The sequence below is a fragment of the Schistocerca cancellata genome, chromosome 5 (genome assembly GCF_023864275.1).
Source record: "Schistocerca cancellata isolate TAMUIC-IGC-003103 chromosome 5, iqSchCanc2.1, whole genome shotgun sequence".
Classification (NCBI taxonomy): domain Eukaryota; kingdom Metazoa; phylum Arthropoda; class Insecta; order Orthoptera; family Acrididae; genus Schistocerca; species Schistocerca cancellata.
Window position 1 is genome coordinate 472,257,261 of NC_064630.1, and position 25,234 is coordinate 472,282,494.

Here is a 25,234-nt window from a genome sequence, read left to right on the forward strand (position 1 = left end):
ACCAAACATCAAGGCAGCAGAACTGAGATGAATAATATTGTTCTCAGCACTGTGAGTTGTCTGAGATGGTTGAGGTTCAGACTGTCAGTACTACAATCACTTCACTACAGGACGAATGTCTCAAGTGCACCTCACTCATAACAAGAATCAAGACCTGAATTTCCTCTCCAGACTGGAGTCTGAATCAGAAGACTTTTTTCTCCATTCTTCACCTCTCCTTCAAAACTCGGTGTACTCGAAAAACGCGCCATCAAAATCGCCCCCGTAAACGTTTCATGCCAATCACAAGACTCCACAATTGCCACATCTCTCCTCTGTCTCATCTACTCAACCTCCCGACCAGTCCCAACCAAAGTTAATAATATTCTTTTCCCTACTGGAAATGCAGCCAATTCCTGACTCGTAAATGGGAGGAAAGGACGTTACACTACAGAATTGTGTTTCCCGTGTCCCCTTTAGGCAGTGTGTTTTGAGAGTTTTTGTTTATGCCTGAAGTCAGCAACACTTTTCTCACAGAGATCATTGTCCTGATGGAGTGAACGTTATGGCGTGTCCGACCAGTGGCCTTGTCTACACTGAGAGAAGAGCTTTTGAGTCCCTACACAGATGTTGCGCTCCATCCTAAAATTCTTCAGAAGGCCTGAGGCTTCGCAAAAGCTCTGCGGGCAGGGGGCCAACACCACCTCACGGCTCCATCTGTAGTGTCCAGTCCAAGGCGAACATAGAAAGTCGCAGATATTTGTGGACACCAGTCTATGCACAGTGGGCATTTACGACACTATTGAAACGCCTCGGCCGGGCGATCAGCTTCTCTCTTGTGCACTTGTCCCTGCCGTGGCCATAAATACTTAACATATGGATCCATGTTAGCTGTTTTTCGCCTCTGTGGTGTGAGGAATTCTTGGGACCAGCATTCTGTTCCTGGTAAGTGCTTTGAGATGTTCCTCCCCCTAGCAACTGTATGTGGCGTCCAAGTCCCGAATATCCAGTGCAAGATTTACTGCTAAGTAACCAAATCACCTGCTTGTTCTCAACTCCAGAAAATACTATTTGAAAGAGATTTATAATAGAGATCCCATATGCATTGATAATGTCCATGCTCCCATTAGTGCCTGCTCATCTTTATAACTTCCTGTCATTTCACATAAAATGATGTCCAGGGTGTAAAAACAACATTGAACAATAGTTTTGAATATGAATTACAATGAGTGACTTGACCTCTCTCTCATATCTTCCAGGTTGCATAGAAGCAATAAACTTAAAAAGAAACTTTTTCATTAGCCAAATCATGTTGGGCCTTGTTGTTAAGTAAAGTTATATCAGCACAAGAGCGCCAGTGACAGCTACATACCACCCACTGAATGTAAAAACTAAAGCAATTAAAATCAGTAAACTTTACAAATTGGAAATTTGGAAATATAGCCTTTTGAAAAAATGTTATTTTGTTGAAAATGTCAGTGATGAATGGAGTGCTTCATAAGCAAAGAATCTACTTATAAACTTGATCCAAGCTCGTCAGATGCTGCCTCAGGTGACCAACAGTGCTTACCATGTCTATGCCTGTAGCAGTACTACAACATGGTCTCTGGCTTGTACTCACATTTGTCGTGTTATTCTCTTTAGGATATTACGCTCTGTGTATTCTTCCAGACGTAGTTTGCTATATTATAACGAGTAATTTAAAATACGAGGCCTGTCCAGAAAGTAAGTTACGATTGATCGCGAAATGAAAATCACAGTGAAAATCAGATATGTTTCATTTGTAACAGTTAGCTACACCTTTCAGCTACTTCTCTACGTAGTCGCCGTTCTGACTCAGACATTCGTCGTAGCGTTGTACCAACTTCCCAATACCCTCATCATAGAAGACAGCGGCCAGTGCTTTCCGCCAATTCTCTACGCTGGCCTAAAGGTCGTTGTCTGTGCCAAAATCTTGTCTTCATAGCCAGCGGTTCGTTTGAGCAGTGATGAAACTCAGTGGGAGACAATTACGGGCTGTATTGTGGGTAACCAAACATTTCCAATTGAAACGATGCAGGAACATCTTCATTGCCCCTGCAGAATGAGGCTGAGAATTGTCTTTAAGAAGAAACCGCACGACAGTTATGTAATGTTGGTTGCATAGCTTCAGGGGAAATTCTCACCAGGCCCTCGTACTTGGCGGGAGATAATATTTTCTGTAACATCTTTACGCGCTCACTAAGAGCTCAGGAATGAAAAGAGCGACATAATTCTACCTAGAGTCATACTAGAGACACTCCCCAACACATCTTTGCAAAGCTTTATCGGATTTTCATAGTCGTTTCCATTTCGCGACCGATCGTAACTTACTTTCTGGACAGCCCTCGTAGAAATAGGAAAATTTCAAAACTTTTTTCAATTTACTGTCTCGTTATTCTGTCTTCCTCTTTCTCTCGTTTTTCCTTACTTTTTGAGTTTCAGACCAACTCAAGGGTTAGGATGTATTAACAAATTCCTCTTCGAAACAGAAACTGATGCACTCCGATTGTGTAATTACTTCCTAAGGTGCTACGCTGATTATGGAAAAGGACTATCTAAACCCATAAATGACCCATAAATGGTGGTCTCACGACGCGAGGTAGCCATGCCCATCGAGAGTGGTAAAGAAAATGTCAGCGTCATATCATTTTATAACATATTTACTTGATTACCACCTCTCAATAAGTACCGATTTAAAGAGCATTTCACTTAAAAACTGTTACACGGCTAGCCTAATTTATGGTTATCGATGCATTTAAAAATTTAGCATGTGCCATCGTTTAAAACAAACAAAAGCACAATTTCGTAAATTGAAAGAAACCAGCTGGATCCAAAATTAGAAGTTCGTCCCAAAACCAGCTCACGAGCGATGAGAATGTCGAGCATATTCTACTATCATGAATGTGAAGCCCTAAAATATCTTTTAATCGCTGGGTTCACTAGTCACAAGGTTGTATGAATAAGAGCAATATTATAAGTATTCCATACTCATTTCTTCTGCTTCGATCATTATCGTAGATAAAGGACAGACTTAAATGTCTCAGGGATAAATACAAGATGTATTAACTTTGCAAGGGCTGTGGGAAATTACCGTAATTTTCGCAGGCCAGGCAATATTTCATCGCAGTGAAAATATAAAACGACTGAAATGCCACATTTGGGTTACGGAGCGAACGCTAATTTCTTTGCGCGTCAGCAATCTTACGAACGTGTTATCTATGAAGTTACACAAGCAGTTGTATAGACATGCTCGTGTCTTTCCTTTTCCGAAAATAATACAGTCATGTTTTTTTTCCAGCAACTCGGAGAAAAATATTATTGCACCCTAAGCGCCTTAAATATAGGTAACGAGTAGTTTCTTCGACGTCCAGCCATTGCCACCTCGTAGTCCAAAGCTCTGTTCTGATTATTTTAGTGCGTTCGCATCAAGATCGTTATTCTTAAGTTAAATCACTTGTGCAGAACCGTTGTCAAATCCATTGTTGTAGGCACATTCCTCCATAGACACAAAATAATGTTTCCTGTGTCTCAGCCTTTGAATAGTGTTCATACTGGAGTTTACTATCACAGTAATGAAAAAAACATATTTCACTATTGCTTAAACCAACACAAAAGCTTTTATTTGTTTAAGAATTCTACTTTTCTAATAAAGGACTGAAGAAATATATTCAACCTAGTACGCATCATCGAGCGACTGAAAGCTTCAGTCTACTAAAACCTCTCCCCTTTTCTTTCAAACTCTGCAGGGGCTTAACCTATAAATGCAGAACAAACAATGCTGAGAGGGCTGTTTACTGTATGTGTTCAATACGTGCTGCCTATTGAGCTTAGATTACACCACGTATCTCGCGTACAGTTCGAAATATCACCAATACATTCTATTATAAGTATTCATAAGTAGCATGTTTCTTCGTAGAATTACCTTATTTACCCCTATTAAATCGAATACCTTTATCCTATTAAATAGTACCAAACATACGCCTTAATTTGAGGAAGAAATTTCAGAAAATGTACGTTTGGAGCACAGCACTGCATGGGAGTGAAACATGGATTGGTTCAAATGGCTCTGAGCACTATGGGACTTCACATCTGTGGTCATCAGTCTATTTGCCATTTCAGACACGGCGAACACCGATAATTGTGAATACTTTTCGGTTAATCATTCGTATTGCAATGTAACAATACTTTCCTACAGCCGGCCGCGGTGGCCGAGCGGTTCTAGGCGCTACAGTCTGGAACCGCGCGACCGCTACGGTCACAGGTTCGAATCCTGCCTCGGGCATGGATGTGTGTGATGTCCTTAGGTTAGTTAGGTTTAAGTAGTTCTATGTTCTAGGGGACTGATGACCTCAGAAGTTAAGTCCCATAAGAAAAGAAACTTTGCTGCGGACACCCTTATTTCCACTTGAATGGGGCGGTTTGGGTTGCAATGAATTCCATGTACAAGAGCTATTGGGAAAGTAATATCCGATCGGTCGCGAAAAGTAAACCATAGTTAAAATCAAAAATGTTTTATTTGAAATGGTGCTACATCTTGCTGCTACTTGTCTACATAGTCGCCGCTCCGACTTAGACATTTATCGTAGCGTTATACCAACTTTCCAGTACCCTCGTTACAGACGGCAGCCCTCTGCTTTCCGTTACTTCTCTAACCTAGTCTGTAGTTTACTGTCTGTACCAAAATGTTGCCTTCATAGCCAACGGTTCATGTGAGCTGAGATGACCATCAGAAGGAGAGAAGATAGGGCTGTACGGTGAGTGGTCACATGCTTCCTATCGAAAGCGCTGCAGAGTCTTCCTCATAGCCCCTGCTGTGTGCGGCCGAGAACTGTCATGCAGGAGGAAATGCATGATGGGTACGACATGTGGCGTTGCATGAAATCAGGCGGAACTTCGCAGTGGGCATCCATACTTGGAGGGAGACAATATTGTTTTACGCATCTTCATGTGCTCACTGTGTGTTCAGAACCGAAAAGAGCGACGTGACGCTATTGACAGGCGTACCAAAGACATTGCCCAACACATCTGTCCGAAGCTTCATCGGATTTTCTCTGTCGTTTCCATTTCATCACCTATCTGATGCAAGTGGTAGTGATTGGCTGGTTGCCTTGGACATCCCATCATTCACTAAATTTGAAACAAGACTTGAATACGTTGGTGGCCACTGGCGAAGGCTACCTGATATACTGGCTGAAACGTCATTGCATTTTACAAAATGTGAGTAACTGTTTGTATGTTGGCAGCGCTATAGACTGTGTTAATATCGCTGACAGCGCTCTGAGCCCTCGGCCAGACATTCTGTGGTTGGACGGACTAGCAGCTAGCGAATGGATAGAGAAGTGGAATAGAGTCTTAGTGGAGACTCTGTGTCGGTAGGACACGTAATGTAAAGTGAGGTGAAATTTCTTATAAGAAAATACACAAGGAAATGTGTGAGTATGGATGTATGGTTGATTAGTTGATAATATTTGGGCAGTAGAGTTATTGACAACTACACAATTTTTGGTACTGGATGTCGCATGAATAAGGTAAATTTTTTTAAATATGTTGTTTCCACTTCAACAAAATCTTTATTTTGCTAACCATATGCCTCCTAGTGTCTAGAGTCTACAGTAGTTAGAATCCTTTTATTTAGCTGGCTGTTGTTTCCTGCTTGCTGTAGTTCGTGTTATGAAGATTTTCTGTGAGGTAAGTGGTTTCCACTATCAGGATTGAAATGTGTTTAGGCAGTTGACAGATTTGGAGGTAGTTTCATATCTCTTTAATTTCATATTTTTTGGATTTGTATTATTATTAGGATTTCTTGCAATTCATGGCCATTATTTTGTGTTTTTATTGGAAGCTATGTTGTCAATGTATAGCACCCAGATGGCGTTGGGCTTGTATATTGTAAATGACTAGATTAGTTTTGAGTGGTCTTTGACAGGGAAAATTCTGTTGGTCAGTGCTTCATTAAAAAAATTAAACAGTAGTTTCAAAAATGATACAGTCGCTCAGCCAGTATACGTTCATTCAAACTGACTCCAGTCACAGGAACCTGTACAGATACATCTTCTGAAACTGTTTATTAACAACATGTTAAGTCATAAGATTTTCTGAGGAAGGAACATGAAGGCATGTTTGTCTGGCACATATTGTTACCATCCACGCACTAACTGATACACAAGTCTTAGCGGAAAGTTGTAATCAAGCGGAAATAGTTCCTATTCAAAGGAGAGCCGTGTTATAGCAACCCTACAGGTACAAAACGAAAGGCGTGCTTTAATGTTGGCCTATGTAGAAGCGGTTTCAGTAACGTGGTCTCCAAGTAACTTACGTGAGATGGCAATCATCCGGCGTCCTCCTGTTAGTTTGAAGACCCTTTTGATACAACGTAATTCCCAGACACGGTGCTCTCTCTTGGCTCTCTCCTGCAAGTCACGCTGACTTGGCCACTAGTGAAAACACATCTCAACTGTCCATTCCACACGTCGTTTATGATGATCGCCATAAACAAGCACTTCATTTTCTTCCAGTGATGTCCGGCTGTAGTTATACGTCAAGAGAATATCGAGAGGTGCTAGATTTCAACTGTTTTTTTTTTCGATTCTGTTCCTCTGGAAATGAATCATACAGAATTCGATTCCAATAATGGGACGGTTCCTAGAGGATTGTAGTTCTTTTATTTACATCAATAGAATAGATTTCCCTGATTTGTGAATGAATGAGGTAGATTTTTTTTAAATATATTTGTGAATAGGGTGAAAGTAATGCAGTCAATTAGACGTCTGATGTGAAGCTACATTTTCATTAGAATGACTCTCAGTTATGAGTGCAGTGCACTAGTAAAATCAGTTAACAGGTCTGCTTCTGTAACTAGCATTAACTGAGATCGGATTTGAGTGCAGTTAATTCCTAGAATCAGCAGCGTACCAAATTTCAATCTGTTCCCTCTGCGACAAATATCAACATTCCCGTTTTAGCAGTGTTGTAGATTCATGATAAAATTAAGTAAAAGTTAGCGCATCATAAGAAGTGTAACACGTTACGTATCCACTGGCCAACAATGCCGCCTTTTGTAATGTAATAAGGCTGTTGCATTTTCGTCACAAACACAAAGTAGCGCATCGCATACTACTGAAAATACACCATACTAGGAACAAAACAGTCTCACAAGGAACCCCTTGAGTGCGGGGTCGCAAAAGACCAGCGATGTGTACAGCTTTCGACGCCCTACATACTGTCTCCCATGCTATTATAATAATAGCTGTTAATGCAAACAGAGGGCATGACTGGAGGCATCTAATGGTGGGCACAGCAAGAGGCTATGGACCGTAGTGGAACCGCTTAGGCTGGGCGGTGTGGCCGAGCGGTTCTAGGCGCTTCAGTCTGGAACCGTGCGACCGCTACGGTCGCAGGTTCGAATCCTGCCTCGGGCATGGATGTGTGTGATGTCCTTAGGTTAGTTAGGTTTAAGTAGTTCTAAGTTCTAGGGGACTGATGACCTCAGATATTAAGTCCCATAGTGCTCAGAGCCATTTGAACCATTTGAACCGCTTAGTAGACGAGCAAGTCACAACAGTGATTCAGTGCTAGTGGCATTGATATAAAGCAGAGAAATGACAAAGGTTAACAAAGCAAACATTGCATTATATCTACAACAGTTACCGAAGTAGACATTTCATCAGAATGGAACCAAAGAGCCGGCCTTATGACCGAGCGGTTCTAGGCGCTTCAGTCTGGAACCGCGCTGCTGCTACGGTCGCAGGTTGGAAACCTGCCTCCGGCATGGGTGTGTGTGATGTCCTCAGCTTAGTTAGGTTCAAATAGTTCTAAGTCTAGGGGACAGACAGAGCGAGGTGGCGCAGTGGCTAGCACACTGGACTCGTATTCGGGAGGACGACGGTTCAATCACGCGTCCGGCCATCCTGATTTAGGTTTTCCGTGATTTCCCTAAATCGCTCCAGGCAAATGTCGGGATGGCTCCTTTGAAAGGCCGCCTTCCTTCCCCGTCCTTCCCTAATCCGATGAGACCGATGACCTCGCTGCCTGGTCTCCTTCCCCAAACAACCCAACCACTCTAGGGGACTGATGACCTCAGGTGTTAAGTCTCATAGTGATTAGAGCCATTTGAAAACAAAGAGTGAGAAAGAAGTGGCAGATGAAATATTAGAGTTTCTGCAAGATGAATCAGTGAAATGTGTGTGTCGTTAGTGTCGACTGTGCCGCCAATGCTTAACAAGTGACAGCGATACTGAAATAGGTGTCGAGCACAAGATCTGCAAGATAGTGACCTACTTCGTTAGGCAATCAAATTGCATGCCACATTCACTACAGTGATTTCAAGGGAAGCAGCGGATGGTTACATAACTTCAGTGATACAGAACTGGAAGACGAAAGATAACAATATTTGAAACGAAGCGTCAACTTGGCGATGCAAAGCAAACTGCGGAATCGGCCCAAGAATCTGTAGATGAGTTGAACAAAATTACGCCATCTTGCAGTAAGGAATTTGTTTTCAATCCCGACTAACCGAGATTTCAAGAGGAAATGCATGTGAAAGGAACCCTGGAAATTAGAGGTGCCAAGAGAGATGTATCAAGGTCATTCGCATACGATTATGCCGGTTGTTAATTTTGATGGTAAATTGTCTACTACGATTTCTCATGTGCGTGATCTTGCAAGAGGAGTACGTAATTTTGTGTCACGGTAAACGAGTGGGAAAATGTGCTAGAGAGAACTACACCTATGGTACGAGTACTGCTTTTGGCCAATAGCTGGTCGAAATAACTTTTGCTTCATCCCTGGTCTACGCATAAAGATCATACTCCTTTAGAGCAAACTATACCTCCTGAAAAGTGTGTGACTTTGCAGTTCATACCACCGGGAACCACTGGACAAATTCAGCCTCTGGTTGTTTGTCTTTTCCCTGTCTATAAAACATATTGTCGCACTATCTGCAGCTACGCCTTAAAGGAGAGCCTGTTTCACGATAAACTCCATAACAGACTGTTTCACATTCAGTTGACCGCCATAACATTCCATCAGTTCTCATCAACTCGTTACACCAATATGATTCTATATGCATTCTTTAAGAGTGGGTGCCTAGCTGAAAGTCCTGCACCGTTTGTATCTCCCAAGTCGTTCGCCTTCGATCTTGATGGTGCGAACCTTTGTGGCCACTGTACCATTTTCCATTCATTGTTCGCAGTGCAACTTAATGGTTTGTTTTGAACTTTCTTAAAAGTCAACGATGTACATTCTGTGAAGTATAATGCAACATCCCATAGAAGGTTGACATCTGCACGCCACAGACAGTCAATTTTTGCCTCACTCCTTGATGCTCGTAGTGAGACATTTGTAGCTAATATTTTTCCTTTCATAATTGTTAACTCATCACCTTGAAATGAGCCTTAATGGAGATTGAACTTGCGACCTTGCACTTGTACGGTTCCTTGTCAGTAAACATGGGTTCTGCCGTAAGAACTACGAGGATTTTTTTTCAGTAGAAGAGATTGTTTCATAGTAACAAACATAAAGAAGTGCCCAGAGCTCGCAAGGTATACACTTCAGAGCCCATGTTTACTCGACTTTTTTTTCTTCTTTTTGTACTACCTGCTGTGAAAATATGGAAAACGAAGAGCTTTCAGTAGGACAGATTTGTTTCACAGCATCGAAGATGAAGTGCTCTTAGCTCTTAAGGCATGCACATTAGAGCCCATGTTTATTACACTTTTTTGCTTCGAATGGTCGTCCATGTCGTATCCCTGAATATTGACTATTCCTCCAGAGACACTCTGTATTACTGAAAACTTCAACGGTGTTCACTCATTAAAACTACTTCACACGATGTTCAGTCACTGTGAGTTATGTTGTTGAATTGGCACCACTTTCAATCAACGATTTTTTCTCGGAATGAAATCGCGTTTGAGAGGAAAGCATCGGTTTGGGCAGCGACATTTTGGTATTCTGCTTCCGTGGCCATAGCTTCGTTCCTTTAGAATGTGCAGACACGGTGTAATTCAAAGTTAAATTTTTCCATCTCGCACGGAATATTTCAAGACTAACTGCATAGCAAAGTTATGAAATAATTTCTACTGCTCCGTCACCTTTTACTAATATTTAATTAGCACGACGCGTTTCGGGAGCATGCTGCCATCATCAGCTACATTACAGTGGCTTGTGCATTACAGTAATGTGGAGAGTGATTTACGATACCAATCGCAGCTGCAGAGCATACCTTCAGTTCCATTCATTGTATGCAGCTTCCGTTAAGTCTCTAACGAACATAAATTAGAAAGGAGCTTAGGCAAGTATATTTGGAGATCTCTACCTTTATAGGTGATACATCACAATGCTAAATCCATTGTATTGAAAAATAACTTTTCTCAACTTAACAAAGATATTTTATAGACACACTAGCTTAGCGTTCGCTATTTCGCCCGCGTAGACTGCACGGTCCGCTTAGATTTATTTATCTTTAATAGAATTTCTGTGTTTTTACGCCAATTGCTCATGCGTAAATCTGCACACTATAGAAGAGTTAGTGACCTTTTACATGGCTACCATTATTTTCATGGTTAAGTCTTGCACCTGGTTCAAGCAACACTCCGGTAGGTACTCTCTTGCCTCCCGACTGAAATTCGCAGGGGCTCACTCGTGCGTAACCCGTAAGTTGGTTCCTATAGCGAAGGGAACATCATGAAGCAGAGCACCCAATTTATGTTCCAAAAACTGTCGAAGTATTCTGTCACTCAGGCGTTGTAGAACAAGGTGCGGTCCGAGTAACAGATTGTCCCCTATACCACACCAAAAGTTCACTGCAAAATAATGTCGATATCCTTACTGTAGTTAGGAGAGGATTCTCATACGCCCGCATGTGCATGTTCTGAGCGTTCACGATACCAGTACGGGTAAAGAGGCTCTCATCCGAAACTGTTCCCGACCGAACAGTGGATCAGCAGCATGGCGCTCGAGCAACCGGTGACAGAAATTCTGACGAGTAGGATAGCCTACAGGTGACAGCACACGTACGTTCTGCAGGTGAAATCGGTGGAATTTCTGTCTCCGAAACAGGCGCCATATAGTTACTGAGCAACCCCTACAGTGGCACTTATACGACGGGTAGTTATAGTCGGAACTACATCTACCATTTCGAGGATGTTCTCAACACCCAACTCCATCCAGCTGAGGCCGACCTAACTGTGGTTCAAATGGTTCAAATGGCTCTGAGCACTATGGGACATAACATCTATGGTCATCAGTCCCCTAGAACTTAGAACTACTTAAACCTAACTAACCTAAGGACATCACACAACACCCAGTCATCACGAGGCAGAGAAAATCCCTAACCCCGCCGGGAATCGAACCCGGGAACCCGGGCGTGGGAAGCGAGAACGCTACCGCACGACCACGAGCTGCGAACACAACGGAGCACACTGAAGTCAAGTAAACAAAGGTATTTCGTGCCAGAATCAACCGAGTAGTGTAGAGGGACGTAGAAAGCAACATAAAACGATGTGCTCGCGAACACGATGTGCCAAAAGCCTGTACTGGTCCATGATGTAATGTCCACCGCATATGAAATTAAAAACAAACAAATGAACGCCGTCAGGACAGGCCTTTAAGGACGAACGGTACCGACCGGCCGCCGTGCCATCCTCAGACCTTAGGTGTCACAGGATGCGGATACGGAGGGGCATGTGGTCAGCACACCGCTCATCCGGCAGCTGTCAGTTTTCGTGACCGGTGCGGTGCCGCTGCTTCTCAATCAAGCAGCTCCTCAATTGGTCTCACAAGGCTGAGTGCACCGACTCCGCTTGCCAGCAGCACTCGGTGGACTCGGACGGTGACCCATCCAAGTGCAATCCAAGCCCGACAGCTCTTAACATAGGTGATCTAACGGGATTGAAAATGACATTACGTATCATAAATCGGAAATCAAGAAATTTCAGACAACATTTTATTTAATATGTTACTCTTATTTTGTTGCATACAATACACCGACGAAGTGTGTACAACTGCTTTTGAATCACCTTGTATAAAGAACGCAACATGTCATTCGCAATGGAGAGAAGTCTTCCGAAGTAAGAGTGATTTCAGGTGTGCCGCAGGAGAGTGTCGTAGGATCGTTGCTATTCACAACATACATAAATGACCATGTGGATGACATCGGAAGTTCACTGAGGCTCTTTGCGGGTGATGCTGTAGTATATCGAGATGTTGTAACAATGGGAAATTGTACTGAAATGCAGGAGGATCTGCAACGAATTGACGCATGGTGCAATGAATGGCAATTGAATCTCAATGTAGACAAGTGTAATGTGCTGGGAATACACAGAAAGGGCCGTCCGGAGTGGCCGAGCGGTTCTAGGCGCTTCAGTCTGGAGCCGCGCAACCGCTACGGTCGCAGGTTCGAACCCTGCCTTGGACATGGATGTGTGTGATGTCCTTAGGTTAGTTAGGTTTAAGTAGTTCTAAGTTCTAGGGGACTCATGACCTCAGATGTTAAGTCCCATAGTGCTCAGAGCCATTTGAACCATTTGAACACAGAAAGAAAGATCCTTTATCACTTAGCTACAAAATAGTAGGTCAGCAACTGGAAGCAGTTAATTCCATAAATTATCTGGGAGTAGGCATTAGGAGTGATTTAAAATGGAATGATTATATAAAGTTGATCGTTGGTAAAGCAGATGCCAGACTTGAGATTCATTGGAAGAATCCTAAGGAAATGCAATCCGAAAACAAAGGAAGTAGGTTACAGTACACTTGTTCGCCCATTCTTGAATATTGCTCACCAGTGTGGGATTCGTACCAGATAGGGTTGATAGAAGAGACAGAGAAGATCCAACGGAGAGCAGCCCGCTTCGTTACAGGATCATTTAGTAATCGCGAAAGCGTTACGGAGATGATAGATAAACTCCAGTGGAAGACTCTGCAGGAGAGACGCTCAGTAGCTCGATACGGGCTTTTGTTAAAGTTTCGAGAACATACCTTCACCGAGGAGTCAAGCAGTATATTGCTCTGTCCTACGCATATCTCGCGAAGAGACCATGATGATAAAATCAGAGAGATTAGAGGCCACACAGAGGCATAGCGACAATCTTTCTTTCCACGAACCATACGAGACTGGAGTAGAAGTGAGAACCGATAGAGATACTCAAAGTACCCTCCGCCACACACCTTCAGGTGGCTTGCGGAGTACGGATGTAGACGTAGATGTAGAACTGATAGAAGCCGACCTCGGGAAACATCAGTTTGACTTCTGAGGAAATGCGGGAATACGCGAGGCAATATTGACGACAGTTTATCTTGCAAGTCAGATTAAATAAAGGCAAACCTAATGTTTATTGCATTTGTAGAATCACAGATAGCTTTTGATAAACATGGTTGAAATACACTCTTCGAAATTTTGAAAGACTTAAATAAAGGGAGAGGAAGATTATTTATGACTTGTGCAGAAATCAATCTTCAGCTGTAAGAGGCGAAGGACATAAAAGGAAAGCGGTAGTTGAGAAGGGACTGAGACAAGGTTGTAGCCAATCCCCGGTATTATTCAGTTTGTATGTTGAGGAAGCAGTAAACGAAAGCGAAACATCGAGAGGAAATAAAGTTCAGCGAGAAGAAATAAAGAAAAATATAGTCACGAATTCGGAAGATTTGACTGGAATGGGTAGTGTCTTAGAAAGACGATATAATATGACCACAAAAAAAGAAAGAGACAGGTTAATGGAATGTAGTCGAATTAAACGAAGTGATGTTAAGGAATTCGATTAGGAAACGAGACACCTAAAGTAGTAGATAAGTTTCGGTGTTTGAGCAGTAAAGTAACCGACAATGGCCGAAGTAGAGAAGGCGTAAAATGCACACTGGCCGTAGCACGAAAAGCATTCCTGAAAAACGGAATTTGTTAACATGTAATATAAATTCAAGTGTTAGGAATTCTTTTTTGGAAGAAGTTCAGACAAGTATTGTGCAGAAGACTCAGATATGCAGTTGTAAAGAAGAATACTGGAGAGAGGGTGGGTAAATCAAGTAACTAACGAGGAGGTACTCAATCGAATTTGGGAAAAAAGAAATTTAAGACACTACTGGATCGGTTGATGGGACACATCCTAATGCCTCAAAAGCATCAAACCATTCTTCGCATTGTACACTATAACAACAACAACAGCAACAGCAACAACCATGCTCTTTGGCGTCCAGTACGCTCGCTGAACCATACTAGCCGTTATAGACAGCGTGCCTGCTGGAGCTACCCCAGTGATGGACTGATGAGACAGCCCATGCACACGAGTGGGTTGCGCTTTTTTCCGTTAATTGATCCTGTGCTCAACAGTTTAGTGCTGGTGTGCATCAGTCACCTTGACTTCTTTCTTATATTGTTGTTTATCGATTTTCTGATCTCACCAACACATTTTTTTGGGGGGCGGGGGCGTGTTGTTATACTTATTCTTAAGAAAAATATTTCGTAACATGTGATAAGCTATTCTTTGTAGTTGATACTGTTGTGGTTGTGGTGCTGGTGCTGGTGTGCACTTGTGTAGGCACATGAAATCGCCCTCTTCTTTCAGAGCCGTTGGTCACGTGATCGCGTCTCTGCTGCATTACAAGTTTGGCCACGTTCAGCTGCGTAGCATGGCGAGCGGGTCACGTCCATCGCATTTCAGAAACGTGACGTAAAAAAAAATCTTATGTCACACCGCCGAATGGCTTTGTTACGCAGGTCTTCACCGCCATGCGGCCACGTATTTGCAATCACGCAGCCGCATCAAGAATAAGCATTCTGTCCTGGAAACAGCCAGACGATTCTCGAAACTTATCCTGGAACAATGACAAGAAAACTTCAGTTAAAGTAACGTCTTTACCGTAGTTCTCTCTCAGTCAGGATTTCTTCACAAATTTTAAGTATTCTTAAGGACGATTCTCATACTGATTCGGTTAATATTTTAATTTCATGTTGAATTTTATGCTGTACGGTTCCGTCTTTTCTCTTACATTTTGCAACATCGATATTTAAAATAATATTCTACGTTATGCGGCATATTTATGATACCACTTCTAACTTCTTATAACGCTTCTGGATGTGATCCTGCGATCAGTGTTGCCTTCCTCCCGCTGAAAAGTCTTTAGCTTCTACTTTTGAAAGCTGAAGTGATGCTTGGTGACGGTATAGATGTTTTCCGTCTTGGGGCATTGGTAACAGCCATGATGGACACAACTGGCACTTACTTCCGTGATCGAAAGTGTAGGTGATCATACCATATTTTGAGTGGGTTTGCGCACTACTTGGCACAGTTGGGAAATAAAGGGTATCTTCAAGAAAATTCATGTTGAAGCACTGTTCTATATAATGTTTCCTGTATATACATCCGACAGATAGAAGAAAATTGTTACTTAGTTACCTTTATATATTTAATCCAAATTTGTTAAACAAATATAACAAAATGGTTCACGTTTGCTTCTAACCACTCAGAATTCTGTCAGTCGTGGCTTATCTTGCTAAAGTAACTTCAGTTACTGTATCATGATAGTTTCAAATAACAAGGTGATGTCTTGGTACAAGGATTGTAAGACCATGGCATACAGTTTATCACATTACATACCGTTGTTTATAAATTTCTTGTGGTTTACATAAACAAAAAGGAAAGCATTGAGAAAGAATTCGTCTGCCAGCCTGCACAAGGAATCGGGTATATGTTTGACAACGTCTGAATAAAAGTGGCTAGTATTTTATGTCTGAGGTACGAATCACAGATTCATACTAAACTCCTGGAAATTGAAATAAGAACACCGTGAATTCATTGTCCCAGGAAGGGGAAACTTTATTGACACATTCCTGGGGTCAGATACATCACATGATCACAGTGACAGAACCACAGGCACATAGACACAGGCAACAGAGCATGCACAATGTCGGCACTAGTAAAGTGTATATCCACCTTTCGCAGCAATGCAGGCTGCTATTCTCCCATGGAGACGATCGTAGAGATGCTGGATGTAGTCCTGTGGAACGGCTTGCCATGCCATTTCCACCTGGCGCCTCAGTTGGACCAGCGTTCGTGCTGGACGTGCAGACCGCGTGAGACGACGCTCCATCCAGTCCCAAACATGCTCAATGGGGGACAGATCCGGAGATCTTGCTGGCCAGGGTAGTTGACTTACACCTTCTAGAGCACGTTGGGTGGCACGGGATACATGCGGACGTGCATTGTCCTGTTGGAACAGCAAGTTCCCTTGCCGGTCTAGGAATGGTAGAACGATGGGTTCGATGACGGTTTGGATGTACCGTGCACTATTCAGTGTCCCCCCGACGATCACCAGTGGTGTACAGCCAGTGTAGGAGATCGCTCCCCACACCATGATGCCGGGTGTTGGCCCTGTGTGCCTCGGTCGTATGCAGTCCTGATTGTGGCGCTCACCTGCACGGCGCCAAACACGCATACGACCATCATTGGCAACAAGGCAGAAGCGACTCTCATCGCTGAAGACGACACGTCTCCATTCGTCCCTCCATTCACGCCTGTCGCGACACCACTGGAGGCGGGCTGCACGATGTTGGGGCGTGAGCGGAAGACGGCCTAACGGTGTGCGGGACCGTAGCCCAGCTTCATGGAGACGGTTGCGAATGGTCCTCGCCGATACCCCAGGAGCAACAGTGTCCCTAATTTGCTGGGAAGTGGCGGTGCGGTCCCCTACGGCACTGCGTAGGATCCTACGGTCTTGGCGTGCATCCGTGCGTCGCTGCGGTCCGGTCCCAGGTCTACGGGCACGTGCACCTTCCGCCGACCACTGGCGACAACATCGATGTACTGTGGAGACCTCACGCCCCACGTGTTGAGCAATTCGGCGGTACGTCCACCCAGCCTCCCGCATGCCCACTAAACGCCCTCGCTCAAAGTCCGTCAACTGCACATACGGTTCACGTCCACGCTGTCGCGGCATGCTACCAGCGTTAAAGACTGCGATGGAGCTCCGTATGCCACGGCAAACTGGCTGACACTGACGGCGGCGGTGCACAAATGCTGCGCAGCTAGCGCCATTCGACGGCCAACACCGCGGTTCCTGGTGTGTCCGCTGTGCCGTGCGTGTGATCATTGCTTGTACAGCCCTCTCGCAGTGTCCGGAGCAAGTATGGTGGGTCTGACACACCGGTGTCAATGTGTTCTTTTTTCCATTTCCATGAGTGTATATTTGTTTAATAGCAGATTATTCTCAAAGACAATTTTTGAAGTTTAGCAATTGGTTTTTATTTAAGTAACTAGTTTGTTACCCTTTATTGAATAAGCAGTCACAAAAGAGCTAATACATGATAAGGATGACATACGTCCAGTGGCGGTTCTTTCTAATGAGGGACTGCCGTGTATGTCCTTGATATCCTTCTATTTAACTCCAATTACATTCTTAATTTCAGAAACATAAACCAAAAATTTATGGAAAATGAAAAGAAATTCATCCTGTTTGCTCGCCGTCGCGAGAAATCCTCTCTTTGTCTCTGTAAATGCTACTAAGAATCGTGCAGCTTGTGCTACGCGCTACATTTGAAACGGGGAGTTCAGGAGAAAATGCTGAAAATTTACGTAACTGAGCGTTATTGGCGCATGAAGCTAGACCCTCTAATTTCGCTGAACTGTCAAGTAACGCGACTACGTTTCACAGGACGGAAAAAAGCGCAACTAGAGAGAGGGATTTAAGCTAATTTTAACACGATAATATTATATATTTTCATTCACAGAAATTAAATTTTATTTTATGTACAGTAAATCAAGAATACAACTTGTTGGAATGGCAAGAGGTTATTCCTCCTAAAGTATTTGCTCAATAAACGCGTAAATTTGTATATTTATAGAAATTAATAGCGAACACTGCAACGCTTCACAGTTGCTTAATATAACAGTTACATATACTTCCTGAATTCCTTGTCACCCTCCCTCTTTCCGCCCACCTTCTCATCCCGCGCTCTCTCTCCGTACATCTCCACTTCCCCCCATCTCACTGTGCATAACCTCCTCCTCACCCACACCCCCTCTTTGTCCACTCCCCCGCCCCTCTCTCTATAACCATTCCCATCTGAATTTTCAGAGCCTTCGTACATCTTCTCCTGCCCCACCTCTCTGTGCGTAACCTCCTCATTCAATAAAGAGAAATGAATTAAAGATGTCTAAATAAGACGTTTGTGAGGTAATCGCACTGTGATGTGCCAAAATTCTATCAATGTGAATTAAAGGAACTCGTGCAGAATCTCTACCCTAGTTTTACACAACAGCCATGTAAGTACTAAGTCCTGAAGCGTCCTGAAGAAATTAACGTTATGAAATGAGCTAAGTACGTACGAGGGCGGCAGCCTCATAATCAGATGAAACAGAACTTTAAGTTTCTAACTATCGTAAATACTCCCAAGTCTCAACAACTACAAAACTGAGGTAAATTTTCTGGGTTGTTAGGCCGCATCATATATCTCCTCTGTCATCTTCTTCAGGAGCTTGTCCTGTCCAAGGCCAACTGCTCAAGACGGTTAATTGTGGACACCACAAATCCTAAAGAAGATACCAGCGAAAGGGTCGAATCGTCGATCACACAGAAGAAATATGACACGATCTAACAACCCAGAGAATTCAATCTTGAATAAGAACGACGCCGAAACCCTGCGAACTACAAAACTTCATAATAGTGGTCCAAAGGTAGAGTCTGGACATGACGCTGAGATTCCTGTCGCTGACTGCAGTAGATGTGGTCAAGGCCGCAGCTCCTGAGAACATTTCAGTCTGTAGTACTGTTACAAGAGGACTAACGGTGGTAGTGCTGCCAACTTAGTGGATTTTCCACTCAAAGTGGTGGTTTCTATCCTCTTTTTAGTGGCGAGGTATTGCTTCTAGTGGCTAGTGGATTTTTTAGTGGTTTAGTAGAATACAGTTTCAGCTACTGAAAACGCGATCTCTCAACCACCAAGCTACTTTTATGTTTCGAAATATCCTACTTCTACTTTATTTGATTTCAGGAATATTTAACTCTTACTTCGAAGACAACACTGATGCATTACAATGTACCATCAAACGAACCGTCACAATCGATAGACTATCTACGGGGATTCCCTGCTGAATGAACAGTGTTTAGTAGCACCTAGTTATAGTTCAGTTCACGATCGAAGGCGGCTTGCGCAGGTGCAGGGAGTGCCGCAACCGGTTTCAAACAATGGGTGCTCACTTATTTCATTGTCGCTTCGGATAACCTCTGAGCGCTTGTTGGCTCATGCAGGATGCGTCACGTCAGGTGCTCAGAAAAGGTAACTCGACTGTCGTTGTTCGTGGTGTGAACTATAAAACTGTGATTCTCAGTGTATGGTATTATTTCAAGACTTCATACGTGTAGAGCTATACCGAAACCACTATATACGCAAAAGTTGCGGGACTCTTGGCTTCAAGACCCACGTTTAAAAGATTGGCTTCAAATTATTGAAAGTACAACGGATCAGGTAGCGAAGTGTAAATTTTGTGATACTGTTTTAAGTACTCACTATGGAGATTTGAAGTCTCTTGGGATTTCAAAGAAATACCTACAAATTAAAAAGGTAAGCAACCTTTTTTAAAATTAGATTAGTCATTCGTTGATTGGTTTTACATCTTCGACCACTCATTGACTAAGTAAATTTTTGCAGGTTGTAACTATGCAACATAAAATTGCTTTTAAGTCAGAGCCCACTGGGAATAAAGAAAAGCAAGAAGCAAGACTTGCATTATTCACAGCCATGCATACTAGTATACATGCAGTCGATCATTTGGGAGAGGTAATTAATCATAGTCAAGAAAACAATATCGATAAAGTTCAGCCAGAACTAAGTGTACCCCAGTTATAAAAAACATGTTAGCACCGCATTTCACTAACGTTCTAAAACAAGATTGGACAGATCGGCCATTTAGGTTATTAACTGATGACTCTGCTGATATTGCTGTTCATAAATACTTGGGACTGATTATACTTTATTACAGAGAATTACAAAAAAATGAATCTACATACCTTGACCTTGCTGAACTGCACGAGTGCAATACTGAAGCTATTGACTCTGCTATAAAGAAGACACTTCAACGATTCGGTTTGTGACTTGAAAATTTAATGGGCACTGGTACTGATAATGCCTCTGTCATGGTTGGAGTAAATAACGGAGTATTTATGAAATCGAAAGAAGAGGTACCACACCTGATTTTAGTATGTTGTTTGGGCCATTCCTTGCAATTGGCTGTTTCAGCTGCTAGAAAAAAAAATTACCGATAAATTTGGAGTTTTTGATTAAAGACATAGGATTGGTTTAGTCGCTTCTCTTCCAGACAGTCTCTTTGTAAGGAGCTATAGAAAACCGTCAATGGTGGACAGAAACCGTTAAAAATAGTTCAGGCGTGCCAGACAAGGTGATTATCAATAGAATCCGCTGTGTCAAGAAAATACATGCAATGATCAGAGCTAAAAACCCATTTTTCCGTAGCTGCAGTGCGCAAAAGGTGTCACATGGCAGAGTTATGGTACTCTATGTATGCAAACGAGATTAATTACGCATATATTTCATTTTTATATACAATATTAATTGAAATAAACAGAGTCAGTACCATGTTAGAGTCGAAAGATACAGATCAAACCAAACTATTTGATGATTTGACCAACCTGATAGATATGCTTGTCAGCAAAGTTACATTATCTGCAGATAAAGTTTATATTTTTACTCAAAATAGTGATTTCTCCAATCGAAGGCGTTATCTAAGATTTCGCTTTGAAAAGCAGTTGCTTGAAATGAGAGAAAAAGGATTACCACGAGAAGATGAAGAAATGTTACATAATCGATGCATAACATTTATAGGAATTCCGATTGTAGGAATAATACACAGGTTGCCAGAAAATTTGACGTTGATGAAAAAATTTCCATAATAAGTGTTGAACAAGCACTTAATCACAACAAAGAAAATCTTATTGATGTAATGGCTCAGATCAATAAAAGTCTAGAATTTATAGCAAGAGTAGATGATCAGTGGGACAGATTCATTTGTCGAACCCGAAAGAGATCGAAGATACAAAAAAAATTTGGAATCAAATATTGCACTTCAAAGATACTGAACCAGAATCTAGATTTGAGGAAATAGCGACTTTTTCGATTACTCTTCTAATACTGCTTCATTGCAATGCCGATTTTGAGAGATTGTTTATCAGTCTGAATATAATAAAAAACAAGCAGAGGAATAGAATGAGTTAAATCTTTTAACTGCTATATTAACTGCTGTGGTTTAAAGTTAGAAGCAAAATGCTGCAACAAATGTGAAATTCCAATAACATTGTAAAACAAATCGGTACCAAAGAATCGTATCTATCTGAAACTGACGATGATGATGATGCAGACAAAAATGATTCATCTGAAGAACACGAATTCATTTAAATGATTAGCTGTTGTTATAGAACTTTTTGTATGTTCCTGACCTCAACTTAATTTATTTATTGTATGTTCATTCAATGGTTGTGAATGTTTTATTACTTTATAATAAAGGAAACTAGTTATTAATTTACTTATTGTTTTCTTTCATAACAATTAAAAAATTTGTGGAAATTTGAGCTATTATGAGAGTAGGGGCATTTTTGTTAGTGGTTTTCCGGTGCTTTTTGAACTTGAAGCTGGTGGGTAGCTCACTTGAACTGTTGGCAACACTGAAGTGTTGTATTCAAAAACTCCCTAGAAATTCAGAAGCTTCCTAAATACCCAGAGAGAACTCTTTTATCAGTTGGAATGTGCGGTCTCGTGCTGCTCATCACTCACGCATCTCACAGCTAGCCTACTTCTGTTCTCTCCTGTACTACATCCAAACGACTGTGCCCACCGATGGTCCACGTTCTATTCGCCCCTGAAGCACACAAATTCTCTCTGATGTTTGACAAATACATATTTTTGACACACCAGTTAAATTTAAGAGACAAACGTACAAGTAATATACCTCAAAAGAATGGCTGGCTCTGAGCACTATGGGACTTAACTGCTGAGGTCATCAGTCCCCTAGAAGTTAGAACTACTTAAACCTAATTAACCTAAGGACAACACACACGTCCATGCCCGAGGCAGGATTCAAACCTGCGACCGTAGCGGCCGCACGGTTTCAGACTGTAGCGCCTAGAACCGCTCGGCCAACCCGGCCGGCTCAAAAGAATGGTCTGTTGATGCTGACCTTTCTGCGACTTCGCAATACACATTATTTAAACGAGCAAAAAATTTAATGATAAGTCTCGTGGCATCGTGAGAGACTCAAATCTACAAACAACATGTCAAATACAACTACTACGAGGAACAGGTATGATATGTCTTGTATTTTCCGTCTTCCATCGTGGACAAAAATTAAATTGTAATTTTTAATCATATAGTAATAATTCATGAATTACCTCGATCTCAGAATTCTGAGTCACACATAAGAGAGACACACACTTATCAGGCATAACATTATGCCCACCTATCCAATAGCCGTCAAAGTCCACCTTTGGCACGGATAACAGCGGCGACGCGTCAGGGCGTGGAAGCACTGAGGTCTTGATAGGTCGCTGGAGGGAGTTGGCACCACATATGCACACAAAATGCATCTAATCCCCGTAAATTCCGGGGAGGACGGCGTGGCTCCGACGCCACATTCAATCACATCAATTTAAACTCGCCACTGTGTGCCTCGAATCACTCCACACCCCTAGCCTTGTCAACATGGCACATAGTCTTGTTGAAAAATGCTACTGCTGTCGGGAAACGTGATCGTCAAGAAGGGGTGCATGTGGTCTGCAACCAATGTACGATACTCCTTGCCCGTCATGGAGCCTTGCATGAGCTCCACTGGACACATGGATGCCCACGTGAATGCCAGCTTGTCTCTGTCCCGCAGTACAGGTGTCAAGTTCCTGCTCTACAGGAAGACGCAGGATTCGCACACTCCCATCGGCATGATGAAATAGGTATCGGGATTCATCAGACCATGAAAGGCTCTGCCACTGCGTCAAGGTACAGTGCCGATGGGCATGTGCGCATTTCACTTAGTCGCTGATGTCGTGTTGTTAACAATAGTACACACATGGGTCGTCGGCTGTGGAGTTCCATCGTTATGGGTGTTCGGTGCACTATGTGTTCAGAGACTCTTGTAGTCTGCCAAGCATTAAAATCTGATGTTAGTTCCGCCACGGCTTGCCGGCTGTCCTGTTTTTCCAGTCTGCCAGCCTACGACGTCCGACACCTGTAACGAAGTGCGGCCGCCCAACCCCACGACGTCTGGACGGGGTTTCACCTTCATTTCGCCACGTGTTAAAGGCACTCACCGAAGCACTCCTCGAACACACGACAAGTTGTGCAGTTTCCGAAATGCTCGCGCCGAACCCCCCCGGGCCATCATAACCTGCCCTCAATCAAACTCTGAGAGCTCGCGAGCCTCTCGCATTCTACATACGGACAGCAAGCTCACTGATACATGCGTCATGCGTGTGTCTGACTAGCAGTCATTCCTAGCCAGATGAATACTGCTATCATCTGGACGGGTTTATATCGATAGCAGGGTGGTGATCATAATGTTCTGGGTGGTCAGTGTTCATTAGCAGCTTGACAAAGGGGCACCTCTCACTGAAGTCTGAAGTTTGGTGAGGTAAGATGAGGGCGTCACGAAGTTTGTGTATGGTACTACAACGATTTTCTGAAACGAAGTGACGTTGGAAGCTTTACGTGATTGTCTAAACAAGTCCTGCAGCTGAGCAATTACAGGGTGTTTCAAAAATGACCGGTATATTTGAAACGGCAATAAAAACTAAACGAGCAGCGACAGATATACACCGTTTATTGCAATATGCTTGGGACAACAGTACATTTTCAGGCAGACAAACTTTCGAAATTACAGTAGTTACAATTTTCAACAACAGATGGCGCTGCGGTCTGGGAAACTCTATAGTACGATATTTTCCACATATCCACCATGCGTAGCAATAATATGGCGTAGTCTCTGAATGAAATTACCCGAAACCTTTGACAACGTTTCTGGCGGAATGGCTTCACATGCAGATGAGATGTACTGCTTCAGCTGTTCAATTGTTTCTGGATTCTGGCGGTACACCTGGTCTTTCAAGTGTCCCCACAGAAAGAAGTCACAGGGGCTCATGTCTGGCGAATAGGGAGGCCAATCCACGCCGCCTCCTGTATGTTTCGGATAGCCCAAAGCAATCACACGATCATCGAAATATTCATTCAGGAAATTAAAGACGTCGGCCGTGCGATGTGGCCGGGCACCATCTTGCATAAACCACGAGGTGTTCGCAGTGTCGTCTAAGGCAGTTTGTACCGCCACAAATTCACGAAGAATGTCCAGATAGCGTGATGCAGTAATCGTTTCGGATCTGAAAAATGGGCCAATGATACCTTTGGAAGAAATGACGGCCCAGACCAGTACATTTTGAGGATGCAGGGACGATGGGACTGCATCATGGGGCTTTTCGGTTCCCCATATGCGCCAGTTCTGTTTATTGACGAAGCCGTCCAGGTAAAAATAAGCTTCGTCAGTAAACCAAATGCTGCCCACATGCATATCGCCGTCATCAATCCTGTGCACTGTATCGTTAGCGAATGTCTCTCGTGCAGCAATGGTAGCGGCGCTGAGGGGTTGCCGCGTTTGAATTTTGTATGGATAGAGGTGTAAACTCTGGCGCATGAGACGATACGTGGACGTTGGCGTCATTTGGACCGCAGCTGCAACACGGCGAACGGAAACCCGAGGCCGCTGTTGGATCACCTGCTGCACTAGCTGCGCGTTGCCCTCTGTGGTTGCCATACGCGGTCGCCCTACCTTTCCAGCACGTTCATCCGTCACGTTCCCAGTCCGTTGAAATTTTTCAAACAGATCCTTTATTGTATCGCTTTTCGGTCCTTTGGTTACATTAAACCTCCGTTGAAAACTTCGTCTTGTTGCAACAACACTGTGTTCTAGGCGGTGGAATTCCAACACCAGAAAAATCCTCTGTTCTAAGGAATAAACCATGTTGTCTACAGCACACTTGCACGTTGTGAACAGCACACGCTTACAGCAGAAAGACGACCTACAGAATGGCGCACCCACAGACTGCGTTGTCTTCTATATCGTTCACATCACTTGCAGCGCCATCTGTTGTTGAAAATTGTAACTACTGTAATTTAGAAAGTTTGTCCGCCTGAAAATGTACTGTTGTCCCAAGCATATTGCAACAAACGGTGTATTTCTATTGCTGCTCGTTTAGTTTT